This window comes from Heterocephalus glaber, unplaced genomic scaffold (assembly GCF_053883595.1).
Source record: "Heterocephalus glaber isolate CG9 unplaced genomic scaffold, H.glaber_assembly_v1.0 deba00001803, whole genome shotgun sequence".
Classification (NCBI taxonomy): Eukaryota; Metazoa; Chordata; class Mammalia; order Rodentia; family Bathyergidae; genus Heterocephalus; species Heterocephalus glaber.
This window is the reverse complement of record NW_028258478.1, coordinates 72,390-94,348: the sequence shown is the minus strand read 5'-3', so window position 1 is coordinate 94,348 and position 21,959 is coordinate 72,390.

Sequence of the window (21,959 nt, the reverse complement as noted above, 5' to 3'; positions counted from 1 at the left end):
TTTAGCTGTCTGTAGTAGAGTGAAGGTGTTATCTCTAAAATTTATGATGGATCTCATATGCAAAGCTGATTAGGCAATAAAATGAAGCAATATGTGTGCAGTTTAGTGCAGTTGCATGGTGAGAGAATAACATTAATATTAATAATAATTAATAATAAAATATGTATATCTTAGTGTGAATATATATGTTTATACTAAATGAATTTTTTTATATATCCCCTTTCCCAATTTACCTTCTTTTATTGGAGGTAAAGAACAGCTACTAACTAAAATTAGGGCCCTGGTGCCAATGGGGAGCCAGTCTTCTTATCAGTTCTCCCAGCTCTTCTTAATTGTTCTTTCTAGCCAAACTCTTTCTAATGAGGATTTGGTAAAAAAATCACTGAGACCTTTCTTCTCTCTTTCCCCATATTACTCACTTTCCCTACAAAATTTTCAACTTTTAAACTTTGTCAAAATAATTTCTCATGTCCTCTGCTGCCTTTTGTTACATTTTAAATGTTTTCAGAAAAGAGTCTTAAAATTTATATCAAATTTCTGCATAAACTATTGTTTTTCACTTCTGGTTCAACTTCTATCATATATAATTATACTTTTTTCAAAAACATAATTATCCTGGTATAATGTGGTGAGTCATGTTTGTTGTCTTAATATACTTTTAAAGTAGGTGAATAATTTTGGTACATTGCTACCTTGTGTGTTGTTTATAGTCATAGTACAGATAGCATAACTGGGATTGTGAGACAATTCTCATCCATCCACCTGAATTTTGACAACATTTCAGGACCAATCCTGCTTCTATTGTGCTAAGAAAGACAGAAAGAAGAACAAAGATCTAGGAAATATGCTTGTTAAATTTAGAGAACATATACGTTAAATTCAATAACTTGAAGTTTTCCCTACATGAACATCATTAACCATTCATTCATGGGGACCACATGTCATCTATGTATTTAAAATACAGTGAACTTTGAGAAAGCCATGCATACTCAGTGCCTCTGAGATTACTCAGTACTCTTTCAATCGTTTCTGTCAGTCATATCCAGAGAGATCCAATGAGAGGGACTGGGGTTAGGTACACAACTTTTAAATTTAAAAAACCTCATTTATCTTTGCTTGTCTTATTTCCCTGCCATTCCAGTGATATAGGTGATGAAATCTGACCTCCAAATGATGAAAGAGAAATATTATAACTCTCACTCTGCTAGATGTCTGATATACTGACTTTGTGCTCTCAAAAATCTAAGAATAAATCATAGGAACAACATAATTTAAGAGTAAGAAAATATTTTTTGAGTGGCTAGCTCATGAGAAGCAGGAGGATTCTTGAGTGTGTAGCCAAGGACCCTATTTTATAGGGGACTTTTATAGAGCACAACCACATGAGAACAATGTGGATTTTAAAACTATGATAAACCAATAAGGTTACAGTACAGTCACTTAGGTAATAGTGACCCAACAAAGAAGTAAGACATATAGGAAGAGTACAAACAACTTCTCAGGTAGGTAATGGATCCAGAAGTCTGAGTCACTCAGTGAGGTGACTGATGCCTATATAGACTTTACCAGACCAAGTTTGTTATTGTTTGGGTCTAGATGTGTCCCCCCACCCCCCGCAGAGCCAGATGCAGTCATAGGTGGCTGAATCTAGAGTATGTGAGGCTAGGATTAAGGGTATGAGGTTACCAAACCACTATGTGTGAGTGACTGGTTTGGCAATGCTCTAATCTTGGTAGTTTGAAAAAGATAAATAGGGCATAAAGATACTGTTAGGGTCTTTTGCTTGCTTGTTTTTGCACTCTTCTGCTGCTACAAACTTTTGCACTTCTTTTGCCACTCGACTTTAGAGTCAGCCAATTATGAACTGAAAACTTTACAAACTATGAGCTAAATAAACTTTTCCCCCTTTTAACTTTGGGTGTTAGGTATTTTGTCTGAGCAATGAGAAAAGTAACTAACACAGAAATTTGCTACCAAGGAAGTGGGTTCATACCTGTGACATTACCTGTCCATGTGGCTCAAGAGCCTTTGGAACTGCCTTTTGGAAAGAAAAGAGTTAGGAAAGATTTGGAGATGCCATCTGAAGAAGTAGAGCTTGAACACATTAGGTTGTACTACATAGAAGATTCTGGTCAGGACTCAGAACACCAGAAATCCAGTAAAGACCAGGCTTGGGCGGGAAGAAGGAATACATTAGTTTCTAGACTCCAGGAGATGTGTGCTATGCCTTGGCAGAAAGTTTGCCTGCACTTTGCTTATGTGAAGAAACTTGCCTAGAGATTAAAGTTAGGGCAGCAGACCATTCTGGCAGAAGAAATTTCAAGGCATGGCTAATATTGGGGGGTATTTAGCCAGGTTTATGTTGAGAATCAAGTATTGAACTTAGCAGAATGATTGAATGTGTTTTTGATTTGGCCAGGAACGAAACTCCAGTAAGCCGTGGACTGCAAATATAGTGAAGAGAAGATCTTAATTGCTGAGAAAAAAAGAGGAGAATAGAAAATATGGCATGAGAGAATTAGAAGAAGCAGCAAGACCCCATCCTTTGCAGCCTGAAAATTGCAAAAATGAAGAAGAAAGTGTCAGAGCACTATGTTCCAGAAAGGTGGCAGCAGTTCCCTATGTTCCAGAATGGCAGCTGCTTAGAGAATTTCAGGATTGATTCAGAGGGCTCAGTGATCCATGCACTCAACCCCTATAGCCAAGAGAGAAGAAAGCCTAGCTACTGATTCAGCTGACCTTGGTGTCATCCATGTGACAATGGTTTTAGGTGCATGCACAATGCAGAAGTTAGTGTCAGGTAGGCTTCCACCCACATTTCAGAAGAGGGATTTGGAGGCCAGTCAGTACGTCCCAGAAAAGGCAATGTGTGAAGGTGTCAGTGTGAAGCCAAAGGCACAGTAGAGACCCCAGAAGTTGGGGAAAGCCAGGACCATGAATGGTCTGAGGAAAGCTTCAAGAAGGGAGAAGATCCAGACTAAGAGAGAAGCCATAGGAGCTATAACCACTGACAGTGCCTTGCTGAGACTCATTGACTCACATACATGCACAGATTCCTGCATTGCCTACTGTGACAGCAGAGACATAACCTGAAGGAGGCCCATAATTTTAATTGCTATTTGCAAAAGAGAAAAAAAACCTTTTTTCTCTTATTTTGAATTCTTAATTTTTACTTTTTTACTCTTCAAATTTTTACTTCTCTTTCTTTTATCTTTTCTCTCTCTCTCTCTCTAACTCTCTTGCTGTCCCACATTGCTCCTCATTGCCTCATTTGTTCCTTTCTGCACTGAATTTGGATTTCTCCCTTATTGTTTTTTCTTCTCTTTTTCCTTTTCTTATCATTAGGTTTAAAGGAAAGTAAGTTCAGTATCTAGCCTCCCTGTTGCTCTCAGGTGATTCTATTCACATATTCGTTCTTTCATGCTGCCTTTTTCTCTTGCCTTTAACAACTTCTTAAAGGTTGTATGATCTTTTTGTGTATTCTGGCCTCACTGCTAATCTTACCTGTTCTTTCTACCTGTCCCTCCCTCCCCAACTCCTTTTAATTCCCTACCCTGAAGGGGAAAGGTGCTATATTGAAGAGTTTATTCATTATAAACTTATGTTGGGTTGGTCCTCACTTTTAATTTAACTCACATAGTTAAATGTAATAGATTAATAACTATCACAAATTGTCATTTTCTAAGCTGTGCTTAATGGTATGGTATTGATGACTATGTCATTTGTGCTAACATGTTGTGACTGATCTAATTAGTTTTCCTTCCTGGTATAAAGAAAATGAAATAGCCTCAGAGTCATTTGAGTCTCAAAGACCAAACACACGCTATATCTGGAAGACACTTCTGAAAAGCAATCATTCCACAAGGATTTTAAATACAAGCAACAAAGATACTTGCATTAAGCAATTTTGAAATATCAACCCAGGAATTAAACCAAGGACAGTACCAAAAACAAAATGAGAAGACATTTAATCAAGGCACAAATGCAGGCTTCCACACCACAAAATGGAAAGTAAGGGGGAAGTGAGGTGGAAAAGTCTGATAAGCAACCACTTAGACACCCTGAACTGATAGCACAGGAAGTAACAAAGTAGATGCATGAGGCTCTAGTAAAATTCAAAACAGAAATAATATCCCAAATAAATACAGATATGATGAGCAGAGTGAAAGACATGATTAGAAGCTCTAGAGCAGAAACAGATAAAATAAATGATATCAGAAACATGCTGGAAGCCATGAATGCCCAGCATAAGAAAGAAATGGAAAATATGATCACCTAAATTAAGAAAGAAATGGAATCCATGAAAGATATTCAAACAGATATTCAGGAGATTAAAAACTCCATTGAAAGCATGCAGAGCAGACTAAGAGAATCTGGAAAGAGAATATTAGATATAGAAGACAGGTTTGTGGTTTAGGATCATGAAAACAGATTTCTCAAAGATAGTAAGGAAGAAGTAAATCCAACAGGCACTAGATGATGCAAAGAATAACACAAGACTCATGTTTCTTTTAATTCTTTTGGGAAGATACCCAGCAGGGGACTAGCTGGGTCAAATGGGACCTCTAGTCCTAGGTCTTTGAGGTATATCCATAGTGACTTCCACAGTGGTTGCACCAATCTGCACTCCAACCAACAATGGAGAAGGGTACTATTCCCCCACAACCCTGTCAGAATTTGTTATTTGTTGATTTCTTGATAGCAGCCATACACTCTGGGGTGTGGTGGAATCTCAGGGTTGTTTTCATCTCCATCACTCAAATGATGAGGGATGTTGAACATTTTTTCATATATTTGATTGCTGATTTTACTTCTTTGAGAAATGTCTGTTCATTTCAGATGCCAGTTTCTAAATTGGGTCTTTGAATTTGGGGGGTCTGATTTTTTTTCAATTCTTACTATATTCTAGATAGTAGTCCTTCATCTTAGGTACAGCTGCTAAATTTTTTTCCCCATATTGTAGGTTATCTGTTAGCTCTGTTGGTGGTTTCTTTTGCAGTACAGAAGCTTTTTAATAAGATGAGATCCCAGTTGCTGCTTCTTTCTACTAGTTCCCGTGTTGCTAAGGTTTAGTTCATGAAGTCTTTTCCGAAGTCACTATCTTCAAGAGTTCTACCTAACTTAACTTCCAGCAAGTTTAGTGTTTTTGCCTTAATATTTAGATCTTTAATCAACTTCAATTTTAGTTTAGTGCATGGTGATAGGTGTGGATCTAGTTTGACTATTTGGCAGGTTGAAATCCAGTTTTTCCAAAACCATTTATTAAATAGGCTATCTTTCCTCCAATGATGGTGGTTGGCTCCTTTGTCAAAATGAGGTGGCTGAGCAGGTATGGAATTGTTTCCACATCTTCTAATCTATTCCAGTGATCCTCAGGTCTGTTCCTTTGCCAGTACCATGCTGTTTTTATCACAGTATCTTTGTAGTACAGTTACAAGTTGGGGATTGTGATACCCCCAGCCATGTCTCTGTTGCTTAGAATTGCTTTAGCTATTCTAGGTCTACTATGGTTCCAAATGAATTTTTGGATTGATTTCTCTAGTGTTGTGCAGTATATTGTTGGAATTTCAATTGACATTGCATTGAATCTATATAATAATTTGGAAGTATGGTAATTTTCACTACATTGGTTCTTCCTACCCAGGAGCAGGGGATGTCTTTCCATTTTCTTATTTCCTCTTTGATCTCTTTTTTCAGAGCGCTATAGTTTTCAGGGTAGAGGTATTTTGCTTCCTTTATTAGATTGATTCCTAGGTATTTCATTTTTTTGGAGGCTATTGTCAAAGGAATTGTTTCCTTAATTTCTCTCTCAGGGAGTCTGGCATTTGTGTACAAGAAGGCTATTGATTTCTGAGTGTTGACCTTATATCCAGCTACTCAACTGAATCTGTCAATTAAGTCTAGAAGTCTTTTGGCAGAGCTTTTTGGGTCTTCTTTGTAAAGTATCATATTGTAATCAAATAATGACAGTTTAACTTCTTCTTTTCCTATATTTATTTCTTTTATTTCTTTCTCTTTTCTAATTGCTATGGCTAATGTTTCAAGAACTACATTAAACAGGAGTGGTGATAGTGGGCATCCTTGTCTTGTTCCTGATTTTAACTTGAAAGTTTTCACTTTTTCACCATTTCATATGATGTTGGCTGTTGGCTTTTCATAGAGAGCTTTAATAAGGTTAACATAAAGGGCTTCTATTCCAATTTTCTGTAGGCTTTTTATCATGAAAAAATGATGGATTTTGTCAAATGCTTTTTCATCATCTATTGAGATGATCATATGGTTTTTGTTATTGACTCTGTTAATATGGTGTATTATATTCATTTATTTATGAATGTTGAAATGTCCTTACATCCCTGGGATAAATCCAACTTGGTCAGGTTGTATGATCTTCTTGATGGCCCTCTGTATTCTGTTTGCCAGTATCTTTTTGAGGATTTTTGCATCTGTGTTTATTAGGGAGATTGGCCTGTAGGTCTCCTTTGGGATGGGTCTTTCCCCGGTTTTGGAATCAAAGTAAAACTTGCTTCCAGGAACGAATTTGGAAGAATTGCTTCCCTTTCATTTTCCTTGATGAGGTTGAACAGGAAGGGCATTAGTTCTTCTTCTTCCTTTTTTTTTTGTACTGGGGATTGAACTTGGGAACTTGTGCTTGTGAGGCAGGCACCAAAGCCACTGAGCTAAACCCCCAGAACATTAGTTCTTCTTTAAATATCTTGTAAAATTCAGCAGTGTAGACATCCAGACCCTGAGTTTTCTTTGTTAGTAACTATTTTATTACATTTTCAATTTCACTCATTGTAATTGGGTTGTTTATATTTTCTTTTCTTTTTTTGAAATTTTATAAAACTTGTGTAGAGCTTATTATTTTGGTTTTCTTCTTTAAAAAATTCTTTTATTTGTACATTTTGGTATACAACACAATTACATTTCTCGTTGGGAATTGTACCTTTACATGATGGATCTTGGTTCTTATTTTTTGCCCATTCCTAGCCCTCCCTTCACCCCCTCCACCCTTCCCTGTTTACAAAGACTTTATTTCCATTTTTTCCATTTCTCATCATTTTTCCTTTCCCTTCTTTCCTTTCCCCTGCCCCTCCCACTACCACTACCCCTTTGGACTTTTTCTTCCTATTTTGCATTATCAATTATTCATTCTAATCATTGGTACATTTTAGGTATAAAATATAATGACATTCATCATTGGAAATTTGCACAGTTACATAACCTCTCTTGGTTCTTATTTTTTATCCTTGCCCAGACCTCCTTTCAACCACTCCTTTCAACCCCTCCATTCCTTCCTATTTACAAAGATTTTGTTCCTATGTTTCCATTTTCTCATATTAATTCCATACCCTTATTTCCTTTCCCCTACCCATCCCACTTCCTTCCTCTTTCCCCCTTTCTTCCTATTTCACATTACCTATTATGCATTTTAGTCCTTATTTAGACTTTCAGTTTGTCACACCAGAGAAATCATTTGGTATTTATACATCTGTGTCCTATTTATTTCACTTGAGTATTTCTTCTATGTGCATCCATTTAGCTATAAATGTCTCTAATTTCTCATTTTTTATGGCTGAGTAGTACTTCATTTTATTTTTTAAAAAACCACATTTTCTTTATCCAGTCTCCAGTTGATGGGCATTTGGGCTGTTTCCAAGTTTTAGCTATCACAAACTGTGCTGCTATGAACATGGGCACACATATATCACTGTGGTATGATTCTTTTAATTCTTTGGGGAAGATCCCCAACAATGGAATAGCGGGCTCAAATGGAGCTTCCAGTCCTAGTTCTTGGAGGTATGTCCATACTGTGGAGAGCAGTGTTAGCCATGGAAGCTTCATGTTAAATCTTACCCTCCATTGTATAGAGCAAGGAGATTATGTTATGAGAAATCATGTCCTTGCCAAGTTAGATGTTTACCTTCAGAGATTGTCCTGTGCCAGGATGAATGTTCTTTTGCCCAGAGTTATAAAAGAACTAAATAAACAGGGAAATTCTAGAGAGTGGAGAAATTCCAAAGAAAAGAGAAGTGGGCATTTCTGTATCAAGGACAAGACTAAAAATAGCCACAGCCTGCTCAGTGTATAAAAGATCCAAGAAAAATAAACTGGCACTCTCAATCTCTCTGGGTGCGCTCCCAACTCTATCTCTGTGTCTTTCTTTTTCTTCATCCTCACTCCCCCATTCAGGTGCTGTATGACAAGTGATGGTGGGCTCTGTCACCATAGTGATTTCCACAGTGGTTGCACCAGTCTACACTCCCAGCAGCAGTGAAGCAGGGTTCCTCTTTCCCCACAGCCCCTCCAGGAATTATTATTTTATTTAATGATGGCAGCCATTCTTTCTGAAATGAGGTGAAATCTCAGAATTGTTTTCATTTGCATCTCTCTAATGAACAGTGATGTTGAACATTTTCTCACGTATATATTTGCTATTTCTGCTTCCTTGTCTGAGAAATGTCTGTTCATTTCAGATGCCCATTTTTGGATTGGGTCTTTAAATTTGGGAGGTCTGATCTTTTAAAGTTCTTTATAGATTTGAGATAGTAGACCTTTGTCTGAGGAAGAGCAGGGGAAGATTTTTTCCCCACATTGTGGGTTGTCTCTTCACACTGCTGGTGGTTTCACTTGTTATGCAGAAGCTTTTTAATAAGAAGAGTTCCCACTTGTCGATTGTGCTAGTTCATGAGCAACTGGGGTTTTGTTCATAAAATCTTTCCCTACACTGATGTCTTCAAGAGTTCTACCTAACCTCTGTTCCAACTGGTTCAGTGTCTCTATTTTAATATTTAGATTTTTAATCCATTTTCATTTCAGTTCAGTGCATGGCAAATGATATAGGTCTAGTTTTAATCTTTGGAAGGTTAAAACTTGATTTTTCCAGCACCATTTATTAAAGAGAGTATCTTTCCTCCAGTGAGGGTGTTTGCCTCCTTTATTGAAAATAAGATGGCTGAGTGTGTCTGGTGTTGTTTCTACATCTTCTAATCTGTTCCACTGGACCACTGGTCTGTTCATTTGTCAGTACCATGCTGTTTTTATCACAGTAGCTTTGTAGTATAGTTGCAGGTTGGGGATTGTGATGCCCCCTGCCATGTCTCTCTTACCTAGATTTGCTTTTGATATTCTGGGTCTCTTCTTGTTCCAAATGAATTTTTGGATAGTTTTCTCAAGGTCTGTGAAGCATGCTGCTTGGATCTCAATTGGAATTGCATTAAATCTATATAGCAGTTTTGGAAGTGTGATCATTTTCACTATATTAATCCTTCCTACCCAGGAGCAGGGGATGTCGGTCCATTTTCTGATGTCATCTTCAATCTCTCTTTTCAGAGTGCCATAGTTTTCAGAAAAGAGGTCTTTGATTTCTTTCATTTGGTTGAATCCTAGGTATTTCAGTTTTTTGGATGCTATTGTGAAAGGAATTATTTGCCTTATTTCTCTCTCACTGAGTCTGTCATTGGTGTAGAGGAAAGCTATTGATTTTTGTGTGTTGACCTTATAACCAGCTACTTGACTGAATTTGGTTATTAAGTCTAGAAGACTTTTGGTGGAGTTCTTGGGGTCTTCTATATAGGGTATCATGTCATCTGCAAATAATGACAATTTGATTTCTTCATTACCTATCTTTATTCCTTTTATTTCTTTCTCTTGTCTAATTGCCGTGGCTAATGTTTCCAGAACTATATTGAAGAAGAGTGGTGATAGTGGACATCTTTGTCTTGTTCCTGATTTGAGTGTGAAGGATTTGACCATTTAGTATGATATTGGCTGTTGGTTTTTCATAGATGGCTTCTATCAGTTTGAAGTAGAGAGCATCTATTCCAATTTTTGTAGGGTTTTTATCATAAGTGCATTTTGGATTTTGTCAAATGCTTTTTCTGCATCTATGGAGATAATCATATGGTTTTGTCCTTGGCTCTATTGATACAGTGTATTACATTGATTGATTTGCATATGTTGAACCATCCCTACATCCCTGGGATGAATCCCACTTGATCAGTGTGCATGATGTTCTTGATGATCTTCTGCATTCTATTTGCCAGTATCATATTAAGGATTTTTGCATCTATGTTCATTATGAGATTGGCCTATAATTCTCATTTTTGGTTGGGTCTTTCTTTGCTTTGGGGATCAAGGTGATGCTTGCTTCCAGGAATGAATTTGGGAGTTTTGCTTCCCTTTCAATTTCATTGAAGAGTTTAAAGAGCAGTGGCAGCAGTTCCTCTCAAATTTCTTGTAGAATTCAGCAGTGAAGCCATCAGGGCCCAGGCTTTTCTTACTTGATTAGTTTTTAATTAAATTCTCAATTTCATTGGTTGATATTGGGTTGTTCAGAATTTTTAGGTATTCTTTGTTCAACTTTGGTAATTCATATGCATTTAGGAATCTGTCCATTTCTTCTGTGTTGTCCATCTTATTGGTATATAGGTTCTGGAAGCAGGTATTGATGATCCTCTGGATTTCTGATGGGTCTGTGGTAATTTCACCCTTTTAATTCCTAATTGCATGGATTTGGACCTTTTTTTTCCTTTTTCTGATAAGGTTGGCTAAGGATTTTCAATTTTGTTGATTCTTTTGAAGAACCAATTCTTGGGTTCATTGATCTTTTTGTATCATTTTCTTAGTCATCATTGCATTGATTTCTGCTCTAATTTTATTTTATTTTTTTTTAAGGTACCAGGGATTGAACTCAGGTCCTTGTGGTTGCACCACAGGTGGCGAAACCACTGAGCTAAATCCTCAGCCCCTATTTCTGCTCTGATCTTTATAATTTCCTCCCTTCTATGAGCTTTGGGTTTGTCCTGCTCTTCTTTTTCTAGAAGCTTAAATTTCAGCATCAGGTTGTTTAATTGGGCTTGTTCTGTTATCCTAATATGCATATTCTCTGATATGATTTTCCCTCGTAAGACTGCTTGCATTGGGTCCCATAGATTGCAATATGTTGTATTGTCATTGTCATTTAATTGAAGGAACTGTCTGATTTCTTCTATAATTTCCTCTGTGAACCACTGGTTATTCAGAAGTGTGTTGTTCAATTTCCATGTGTTTATGAAATTTTTTGAGTTTCTTTTGCTATTGATCTCCAATTTCATCGCACTATGGTCTGATAATATACAGGGGATAACTGCAATTCCTTTGCACTTACTTAAACATATTCTATGTGTGAGTATGTGGTCTATTTTGGAGAATGACCCATGTGCAGCTGAGAAGAATGTGTATTCTGATTTGTGGAGTGGAAGACTCTGTAAATATCTGTTAAGTTCATTTGTTCAAGAGTTCAATTGAGTTCTAGTGTTTCATTACTTATTTTTAGTCTACTTGATCTATCTATTTGTGACAGTGGGGTGTTGAGGTCCCGCACTACAATTGTATTTGTGCATATATGACTTTTCATGTCTGTTAGCATTTGTTTTATGTAGTTGGGCGCACTAGTGTTTGGTGCATAGATATTTATGATTGTCATCTCTTCCTGTTGGATTCTTCCCTTTACAAGGATGTAGTGTCCTTCTTCAACTCTCTTAATCAGTGTTGGTTTGAAATCCACTTGATCTGCAGAGAGGATAGCTACTCCTGCTTTTTTGGGGGTTCCTGTCCCATGGAGTATTGTATGCCACCCTTTAGCTTTCAGTCTGAGTTTCCTTTTGAATTAAGTGTGTTTCTTGTATGCAGCCTATTGTTGGATTTTGCTTCTTGACCCATTCTACCAGTCTATTTCTTTTGATTGGTGAATTGAGACCATTAACGTTCATGGTTATAACTGAAATGTATTAACTTGTCATTGCCACGACATTTTCTTTTTGTTGGGTTCTCCCCCTTTACATTTAATTTCTTGTCATTCCAGATGGGTTCATTCTGCTTTGCTTCCTGGGGTTGTGATCCTCAATGTCTGTTCCTAGGATATTGTGTAAAATTCTTTGGAGTGCTGGTTTGGTATTCATGAAGTTCCTAAGGTACTCTTTGTCATGAAAGTATCTTATTTCTCCATCCATTTTGAAAGATAGTTTTGCAGGATCCATCAATCTGAGTTGGAGGCTGTTTTCTTTTAGTTCTTGGAATATGCCACTCCAAGCTCTTCTTGCCTTGATGGTTTATGTTAAGAAGTCTGCTGTGATTTTGATGGGCTTTCCTTTGTAGATTTGTTTCTTTTCTCTAACTGCTTATAGAACTTTGTTCTTCTGTTGTATTTCTTGAATCTTAACAATTATATGCCTATGTGTAGATTTTTTTGATCAAGGCTATGTAGAGTCCTACATGCCTCACTTATCTGTATGTCAAGCTCTTTTCCCCTGCTTGGGAAGTTTTCTGCCATTACTTCTGTGAAGAATATTTTTTATGTCATCTGCACTCTCTCCTGTTTCTACATTGACTCCAATCAGCCTTATACTATTCTTCTTTGCATCATCTAGCAGCTGCTGGATTGATTTCTCATGTTCCCTTATAATTTTGAAACAATTTTTCTTTTCCTGGTCATTAATTGCAATCTTATCTTCTATATCTGAAATTCTGTCCTCACATTGGCTCATTCTGCTGTGTAGACTTTCAATGGAGTTTTTCATCTCCTGGAAATCTATTTGCATGTGTTTTATAGATTCCATTTGGTTCCTATGTTGGGATTCCATCATGTTCCTCAGGTCTTCTCTAGATTTATTAATCATGTCTTGCACTAGGGGCACAATTTCTCCTGTTATCTGAGAAATTATTTCTGATTTCATTTTTTCCAGATCCTCTTTTGTTGCCAGTTCAGTGGGTTCAGGTGGTTGAGTATCAGAGTGTTCCATCTCATTTCCCTTTGAGGTTGCTCTAGGTGATCAGGAAGTCTGGTTTTGAGACTTATTTATGTGTTTTCTCATTTTGACTATGGGCACAGTGGGGGTGCTGTTGGCATCTGTCCTCTGAGCTGAGAGAGGTGGGCCTGGGGCCAAGGTGGTGGTAGGGATGGTGACCCAAAATCCCTTCCTCTGGGCCAAGACTGTTGGGACATTTGACTGCCCAAAAGCCCTTTCCTCTGGGTTGGGAGGAGCAGCAGGGATGGTGGTCGGGCATCCCCATCTTCTGGACCAGGAGCAGTGGGATGGTGTCTCACAATCCCCTACCTCTGGGCAGGAATTCTTTAAGTGCTAAGAACTTGATTAGCTCCAATACAGTGGTCTGGTGATCTGGTGTCCTCTGCATCTTTATAGTGTGCAACCAAGTGGCTATACAGAGAAGATGCCAAGGGAGAGCAGGGGAGTCCAGTGGGCAGGCTGATTCAGTGTTTTCAGCATGACTGGTGACCTTGGGACAGCATCTGCTGACCTACCTGTCTGCAGCAGGCTAATTCCATGTTTTCCATATGACTGGTGACCTCAGGACTGGGTCCGCAGAACTGCCTGTCTGTAGAGGGCTGAGTTGGTGATTTCAGTGTGACTGGCAACCTTGGGACCACATCTGCAGACCTGCCTGTTTGCAGTGGGCTGATTCAGTGGTTTTATTAGTTTAGAATTTCTATATCTTTTTTATTGAACTTTGGCAATTCATATATATCTAGGAATCTGCCCATTTCTTCTGTGTTTTCCATTTTATTGGAGTAGAGGTTCTCGAAGTACATATTGATGATCCTCTGGATTTCTGTTGGACCTGTTGTGATTTCATCTTTTTCATTCTTAATTGCATGTATTTGTGCCTTTTCTTTCCTTTCTTGGATAAGGTTGGCTAAGGGTTTATCAATTTTATTTATAATTTCATAAAACCAACGCATTGATTCCTTGATTTTTTTATATTGTTCTCTTAGTCTCCATTGCATTATTTTCTGCCCTAATCTTTATAATTTCCTCTCTTGTACAAGCTTTGGATTCATTATCCTCTTCTTTTTCTAGGAGCTTGAGGTTATGCATTAGGTTATTTATCAGAGTTTTCTCTGTTTTCCTAATATGAGCATTCACTGCCATGAATTTCCCATGTAGAACTGCTTTCATTGTGTCCCACAGATTCCTGCATGTTGTACTGGCATTTTCATTTACCTGTAGAAACTGTTTGATGTCTGCTTTAATTACTTCTGTGACCCATTGGTTGTTCAAGAGGCCATTATTCAGTTTCCATGTGTTTGTTGGGGTTTTTCCTGTTTCTTGTGTTATTGATCTCTAATTTTAGTAGACTATTTTTTGATAATATACAGGGGGTGTATTTCCTCTGTCAACCATTGGTTGTTTAACAGGGTGTTGTTCAATTTCCATGTGTTTGTGGGAGTTTTGCTGTTTCTTATGTTATTGACCTCCAATTGTATTGCACTATGATCTGATACTATACAGGTATAACCTTGATTCTTTTACATTTACTTAGACATGTCCTAGGAGCTAGCATGTGGTCTATTCTGGAGAATGACCCATGTGCAGCCAAAAAGAATGTGTATTCTGATTTTGTGGGGTGGAACACTCTGTAAACATCTATTGAGTCCATTTGTTCAATAGCTTCATTTAGTTCTAGAAATAACTTGTTAATTTTTTGTCTAGGTGATCTGTCTATTTGTGATAGTGGGGTATTGAGGTCTCTCACTACAATTGTGTTAGTGTTTATTTGGTTTTTCATCTGTATTATTTTTTGTTTTGTATACTTAGGACATTCGTATTGGTGCATATATATTTAGGATTGTCATCTCTTCCACTTGGATTGTTCCTTTCACAAGGATGTAGTGACCATCTTTGTCTCCCTTCATTAGTTTTGGTTTGAAATCTACTTTGCAAATGAGATTGCTACCCCTGCTTTCTTCTGGGTTCCTCTGGCATGAAGAACTGTTTTATGTCCTCTCACTTTCAGTCTATGAGTTTCTTTTTGAGTTAGGTGTGTTTCTTGTATGTAGAATATTGTTGCATTTTCCTTTTTAATCCATTCTGCTAGTTTCCTTCTTTTGATTGGTGAATTGAGGCCATTAACACTGAGGGTTATAATTGATAGATATTGATATATCCTTGTCATGATGTTTTACTTTTGTTGGCTCTTTTATTGCTTATTTTTTCCCTCTTTCCCTTTAGTGTCTTACTGTGCATGGGGACTTTTCTCTGTTCCACCTCAGGGAGTTTTGACCTTAATTGCTTTTTTCTAGGCTATTGTTTAGAATTGCTTACACTGCTGGTTTTGTGTTCATGAAATTTCTCAGTGGTTCTTTCTTGTGGAAGTATCTAATTTCCCTATTGATTTTGAAAGATAATTTTGCTGGATACAACAGTCCAGGTTGGAAGTTATTTCCTTTTAGGGCTTGAAATCCTTCAATCCAGGCTCTCCTTGATTTGAGGGTTTGTGTTGAGAAGTCTGTTGTGATTCTGATGGGATTTCCTTTGTAGGTGATTTGTTTCTTTTCTCTAGATGCTTTTAGGATTTTGTTTTTCTTTTGGGTTTCTGTAATCTTGACTATTATATATCTAGATGTATTTTTTTTTGATCATTGCTAATTGGAGCTCTATATGGCTCACTTATCTGTATGTCAAATTGTCTACCTCTATCTGGGAAGTTTTGCACTATTACTTTTGTGAACAGTATTTTTATGTCAGTTGTGTTTTCTCCCATTGTATGGACTCCTATCTTATGTTATTCTTCTTTGCATCATCTAGCAGTTGTTGGATTGATTTCTCATGGTCCCTTACTATATTTAAGATATCTCTATTTTCATGGTCTCTAACCACGATCCTATCTTCTATATCTGATATTCTATCTTCAGATTCCTATAATCTGCTGTGAATATTTTCAATGGAGTTTTTGATCTCCTGAATATCTGTTTGAATGTTCCATCTATTCTATTTCTTTCTTATGTTTGGTGATCATAGTTTCCATTTCTTTCTTATGCTGGCTATTCATGGCTTCCAGTATGTTTCTGAGCTCATCTATTTTTTCATCTGTTTCTGTTCTAAATCATGTCTTTCACTCTGCTCACCATCTCTGTAGATATCTGGGAGATTATTTCTTCTTTGAATTTTTCTAGAGCCTCATTCATCTGTTTTGTTACTTCATGTGCTATCAGTTCAGGGTATCCAGGTGGTTGGTTGTGGAACTTTTCCATGTCATTTCTCCCCGGATTTACCCTTTGTGGAGTGGAAGTCTCAGTTTGTGCCTTGGTGAAATGTCTTCTCCTTTTTGTTTTTGGTACTGTCCTTGGTTTAACTCCTGGGTTGATAGTTTGAAATTGCTTATTGTATGTATCTGTGTTGCTTGTATTTAGAACCTTTATGGAATGAATGCTTGCCAGAGTTGTCTTACAGATATAGCTCATCTTTAATTTGAGTCTCTAATGACTCTAAGTCTATCTCATTTTCCTTATAATAGGATATTCCATTGACTAGATCAATACCAACACCTTAGCCCAAGTGATACAATCAGTAACACCACTGCATCAAGTTCATTTTTGAAAATGACATTTTATATTAGTTATTAATCTATCACCTTTAATTATGTGAATTAAATCAAGGTTGATGACCAACTCAACATATAGTGAATAAACTCTTCAATATAACAACTTTTCCCTTTGGGATAGGGAGTTAGAAGGGGTTGAAATAGAGGGATAGATGGGAAGAAGGATAAGGGAAGGTTAGCAGTGTGGCCAGAGGACACAATTGAGAAGCAAAAAGAGAAGAATAGTAAAATAAAAAGAACTCCAAATGAGGACCAAAACAGGGACAGAAAGGGAAGATGAACAATGTGAGAGAGCAAGAGAGTGACTGTAAGAGAAAGAGAAAGAAAAAAGAAAAAAGAACCAAAAGGAGATAAAAACACATATTTGCAAAGAGTAGGGAAAAAAATAAAGATAAGATGAGGAAAAGAAAAGGAAAGAAAAAGAAAGCAAACTAATAATAATAATTTTGGGAATACAAAAAAACAATGAAGATGTAGTGCCTCTTTCAGGGTATGTCTCCGCTGTCACAATAGACAATGTGTATAGCAGTGTGCAGATACAAGTCAATGAGTATCAGCAAGCTAGCCACAGACCCATGAGATTCCGGCAGATTTCTGGCTGCAAGTCCCAAGTTGAGCTCCCTGTCCTCCTTTAGGGTTGAACTCTGCTGAGTTGTCTTGAAGGATCCAGCTGCAATTCCTCTGAAGATAGACTTGGTCCTGATGGGAGGTGAAGATGACTTCAACTTACCCAGTACATTGATCTGGTGGTCTGGTGTCCTCTGCGTCTTTGTAGTGTGGAACCAGGTGGCTGTAAAGAGAAGAGGCCAGAGGAGTGGGGAGGGTGTCCAGAGGATTTCTGACTGGATGTGGTCTGATTCAGTGTGTTCCATGCCACTTGCATCCTTAGTATGGCATCCACAGAACAGCCAGTCTGCAGTGGGCTGTTTCAGCATGTTCTGTCCAACTTGCTACCTCAGTAGGGTGTCTGGAGACCTGCCTGACTGCAGTGGGCTGATTTGGCATGTTCTGTGTGACTTGCAACCTCAGTAAGGTGTCCGCAGAAATGCCTGTCTGTAATTGCCTGAATCAGCATGTTCTGTATGACTCACAACCTTGGTCGGGCATCTGCAGACCTGCCTGTTTACAGTGGGTGATAGCAGTCATTCTTTCTGGGATGAGGTGCAATCTCAGTGTTGTTTTCATCCACATCTTGTGAATGACAAGTGATGTTGAACATTTTTTCATATATTTGTTTGCTGCTTTTATCTATTTGTCTGAGAAATGTCTGTTCATTTCAGATGCCCATTTTTAAATTCAGTCTTTGAATTTGGGTGGTCTGATTTTTATGTGCACCTATGTTCATAACAGCATAGTTTGTAATAGTTAAAGCTTGGAAGCAGCCCAAGTGAACATCAACTGGAAACTGGATAAAGAAAATGTGATTTTTAAATAAAATGGAGTACTACTCAGCCATAAAAAATGAAAAACTAGAGTCATTTATAGCTAAATGGATACATATCGAGGCCATACTGTTAAGTGAAATAAATAGGACACAGATGTGTAAATACTGAATAGTTTCTATAGTGTGAGAAACTGATAGTGTAAACTGGGGTTAAAATGATGAAAATGAAAAATTGATAATTTGAAATAGGAAAAAAGTTCCAAAGACAAAGGAGTGAAGGGAAGGGAAGGGGAAAGGAAAAGAGGGAAAGGCAAAACTATGAGAAAAGAAAAAAAATGGAAATGAAATCTATGTAAATAGAGAAGGATGGAGGCATTGAAGGGCTCACAGTCAATGGGAAAAAATGAGAACTAAGATATATCATGTACAGGTACAAACATTCAACAATAAATGTAAACAAATTGTGTATCTTAAATGTATCAATAAAAGAATAAAAACAGATGCCTCCAAAGACCCTGTAAATATTCTCAACCCCAGATAATAATGTACCACTCTGTCGAGAGCCCCCCACTCTATTTCTTTAAGTATATACTTCAAAGCTTCTGCCTAATGAAATCCCTTGATGGTCCTCAAAAAAAAGACTCATAGGAGTCTACAAAAAACGTGAGAAAGTACAATTGACATAAAAAAATCTGATCACAGAAGTAATACTAGTAAACTTCCCAGACTGAGGTAGAGAATTGGACATGCAGATGAGTGAGGTCTATGGAACTGCAACTAGCCATGACCAAAAATAATTTACATCTAGATATATAATAATCAAGATCCCTGAAACCCAACAGAAGAAAAAAATTCTACAGGCAGTTAGATAAAAGAATCAAATCACCGACAAAGCAAAGCCCATCAGAATCACAGCAGATTTCTCAACACAAACCCTCAAATAAAGGGGAGACTGGAGTGAAGTATTTCAACCCCTAAAAGAAAATAACTTCCAACCTAGACTGTTGTATCCAGCAAAATTATCTTTCAAAATCAATGGGGAAATTAGATACTTTCATGACAAAGAACACCTGAGAAATTTTGTGAATGCAAAGCCAGCACTCCAAACAATTTTAAGCAATATCCTAGAAAAAGACAGTGAAGATCACAACTCCATGAGGTCTAGCAGAGAGAGGGCACCATGCAAAGTAAGACATGAAAGCAAAAGGAAGAAAATAAGAAATAAAAATCCAACAAAGTAAAACATAATGACAAGGATGAGTCAATATCTCTCAATTATAACTTTCTATGTTAATGGTCTCACTTCACCAGTCATAAGAAATGGACTGACAGAATGGATTAAGAAGCAAAACCCAGCAATGTACGGTATACAAGAAACACACCTAACTCAAAAAGAAACTCATAGACTGAAAGTGAAAGGACATAAAACAGTTCTCCATGTGAAAGGAACCCAGAAGAAATCAGGGGTAGCAATCTTATTTGCAGACAAAGTAGATTTCAAACCAAAACTAAATAAGAGAGATAAAGATGGTCACTACATACTTGTGAAGGGAACAATCCAAGAGGAAGAGATGACAATCCAAAATATATATGCACCAAATACAAATGCCCCCAAATATACACAACAAATATTAATGGACATGAAAAACCAAATAAGCACTAATACAATTGTAGTGGGGGACCTCAACACAACTCTATCACAAATGGACAGATCAACTACAAAAAAACAAAAAACAATGAAATTCTAGAACTGAAGCAACCTATTGAACAAATGGACTTAATAGATGTTAACAGAGTGTTGAACCCCACAAAATCAGAAAACATTCTTTTCAGCTGCACATGGGTCATTCTCCAAAATAGATCACATGATAGCTCATAGGACATATCTAAGTAAATGTAAAAGAATCAAGGTTATACCTGTATATTATCAGATCATAGTGCAATACAATTGGAGATCAATAACATAAGAAACAGCAAAACTCCCACAAACACATGGAAATTGAACAACACCCTGTTAAACAACCAACAGTTGACAGAGGAAATTAAAGAAGAAATTAGACAGTTTCTACAAGTAAATGATAATGCCAGTACAATATACAGGAATCTGTGGGACACAATGAAAGTAGGTCTATGCAGGTAATTCATAGCAGTGAATGTCCATATTAAGACAACAGAGAGAACTCAGTTAAATAACCTAATGCAGAACCTCAAGCTCCTAGAAAAAGAAGAGCATAACAAACCCAAAGCTCTTAAAAGAAAGGAAATTATAAAAATCTGAGCAGAAATGAGTCCAATGGAGACTACGGGAATGGTACAAAAAAATCAATGAATAAAAGTTGGTTTTTTGAAAGAATAAAATTAATAAAACTTTATTTAAACATCAAAAAAAGGAAAGAAAAGGTGCAAATACATGCAATTAAGAATGAAAAACATGAAGTCACAACAAGTCCAGACAAAATCGAGTCATCAATCTCTATTTTGAGAATCTATATTCTAATAAAATGGAAAACACAGAAGAAATGGACAGATTTCTAGATATATACGAATTGCCAAAGTTAAATGAAGGAGGTATAGAAATTCTATACACCCCAATAACAATGAGTGAAATTGAAAAGGTAATAAAAATCTTACCAACAAAGAAAAGTTCATGTCCTGATGGCTTCACTGATGAATTGTACAAGACATTTAAAGAAGAACTATCACCATTACTCTTTAAACTCAAGTAAATTGAAAGGGAAGCAAGGCTTCCAAATTCATTCCTGGAAGCAAGTGTTACTTTGGTTCCAAAATCAAGGAAAGACCCAACCCAAAAAGAGAACTACAGACCAACCTCCCTAATGAACATAGATGCAAAAATCTTTAACAAGATCCTGCAAACAGAATACAGAGTGTCTTCAAGAAGACCATACACCCTGACAAAGTCAGATTTATCCCAGGCATGCAAGGAAGTTTTGACATCCATAAACCAATAAATGTATTACACAATATTAACAGAGTCGAGGACAAAAACCATACCATCATCTCAATAGATGCAGAAAAAGCATTTGACAAAAATAAAACACACATTCATTATAAAAATGCTACAGAAAATTCAAATAGAAGGTCTCTATCTCAACCTGATAAAAGCTGTCTATGAAAAACCAACAGCCAACATCATACTAAATAGTCAAAAAGTGAAAACTTTCACTCTAAAATCAGTAACAAGACAAGGATGCCCACTATCACCACTCCTGTTCAATATAGTTTTGGAAACATTAGTCACAACAATTAGACAAGAGAAAGAAATAAAAGGAATAAAGATAGGAAAGGAAGGAGTGAAACTGTTATTATTTGCTGATGGTATGATACTTCACATAGAAGATCCAAAAAACTCAGTCAAAAGTCTTCTAGACCTAATTGAAAGATTCAGTAGAGTAGCTAGATACAAGGTCAACACTCAAAAGACAATAGTCTTCTTATATGGAAATAGCAGACCCATTGAGAGAGAAATTCAGGAAATAATTCCTTTTACAATAGCATCTTAAAAAATGAAATATCTAGAAATCAACCTAACAAATTAAGCAAAAGACCTCTACACTGAAAACTACAGCTGTCTGAAAAAGGAGATTAAAGAAGATATAAGAAAATGAAAAGATATCCCTTGTTCCTGGGTAGGAAGAATGAATATATTGAAAATGGCCATACTTCCAAAACTATTATATAGATTCAATGCAATGCCAAGTGAAATTTGAACAATATACTTCATAGAACTAGAGAAAACAATCCAAAAATTCATTTGGAAGCAGAAAAAGCTAGTATAGCAAAAGCAATTGTAGGCACCAGAGACATGGCTTCCCCAACTTGAAACTATTCTACAAAGCTACTGTGATAAGAACAGCACAGCACTGGCAAAGAAACAGACCCAAAGATCAGTGGAATAGATTCAAAGATGCAGGAACAACTCCAGACATACTCAGGCACTTCATCTTTGACAAAGGAGCCAACCACCTTCATTGGAGGAAAGATAGCCTATTTAATAAATGGTGTTGGAAAGACTGGATTTCAACCTGCCAGAGATTAAAACTATACCCATACATATCACTGTGCACTAAACTAAGATCAAAGTGGGTTAAAGATCTAAATATTAAGACAGCAACATTAAACTTGCTGGAAGATAAGTTATGTAGAACTCTTGATGACATTGGCATAGGAA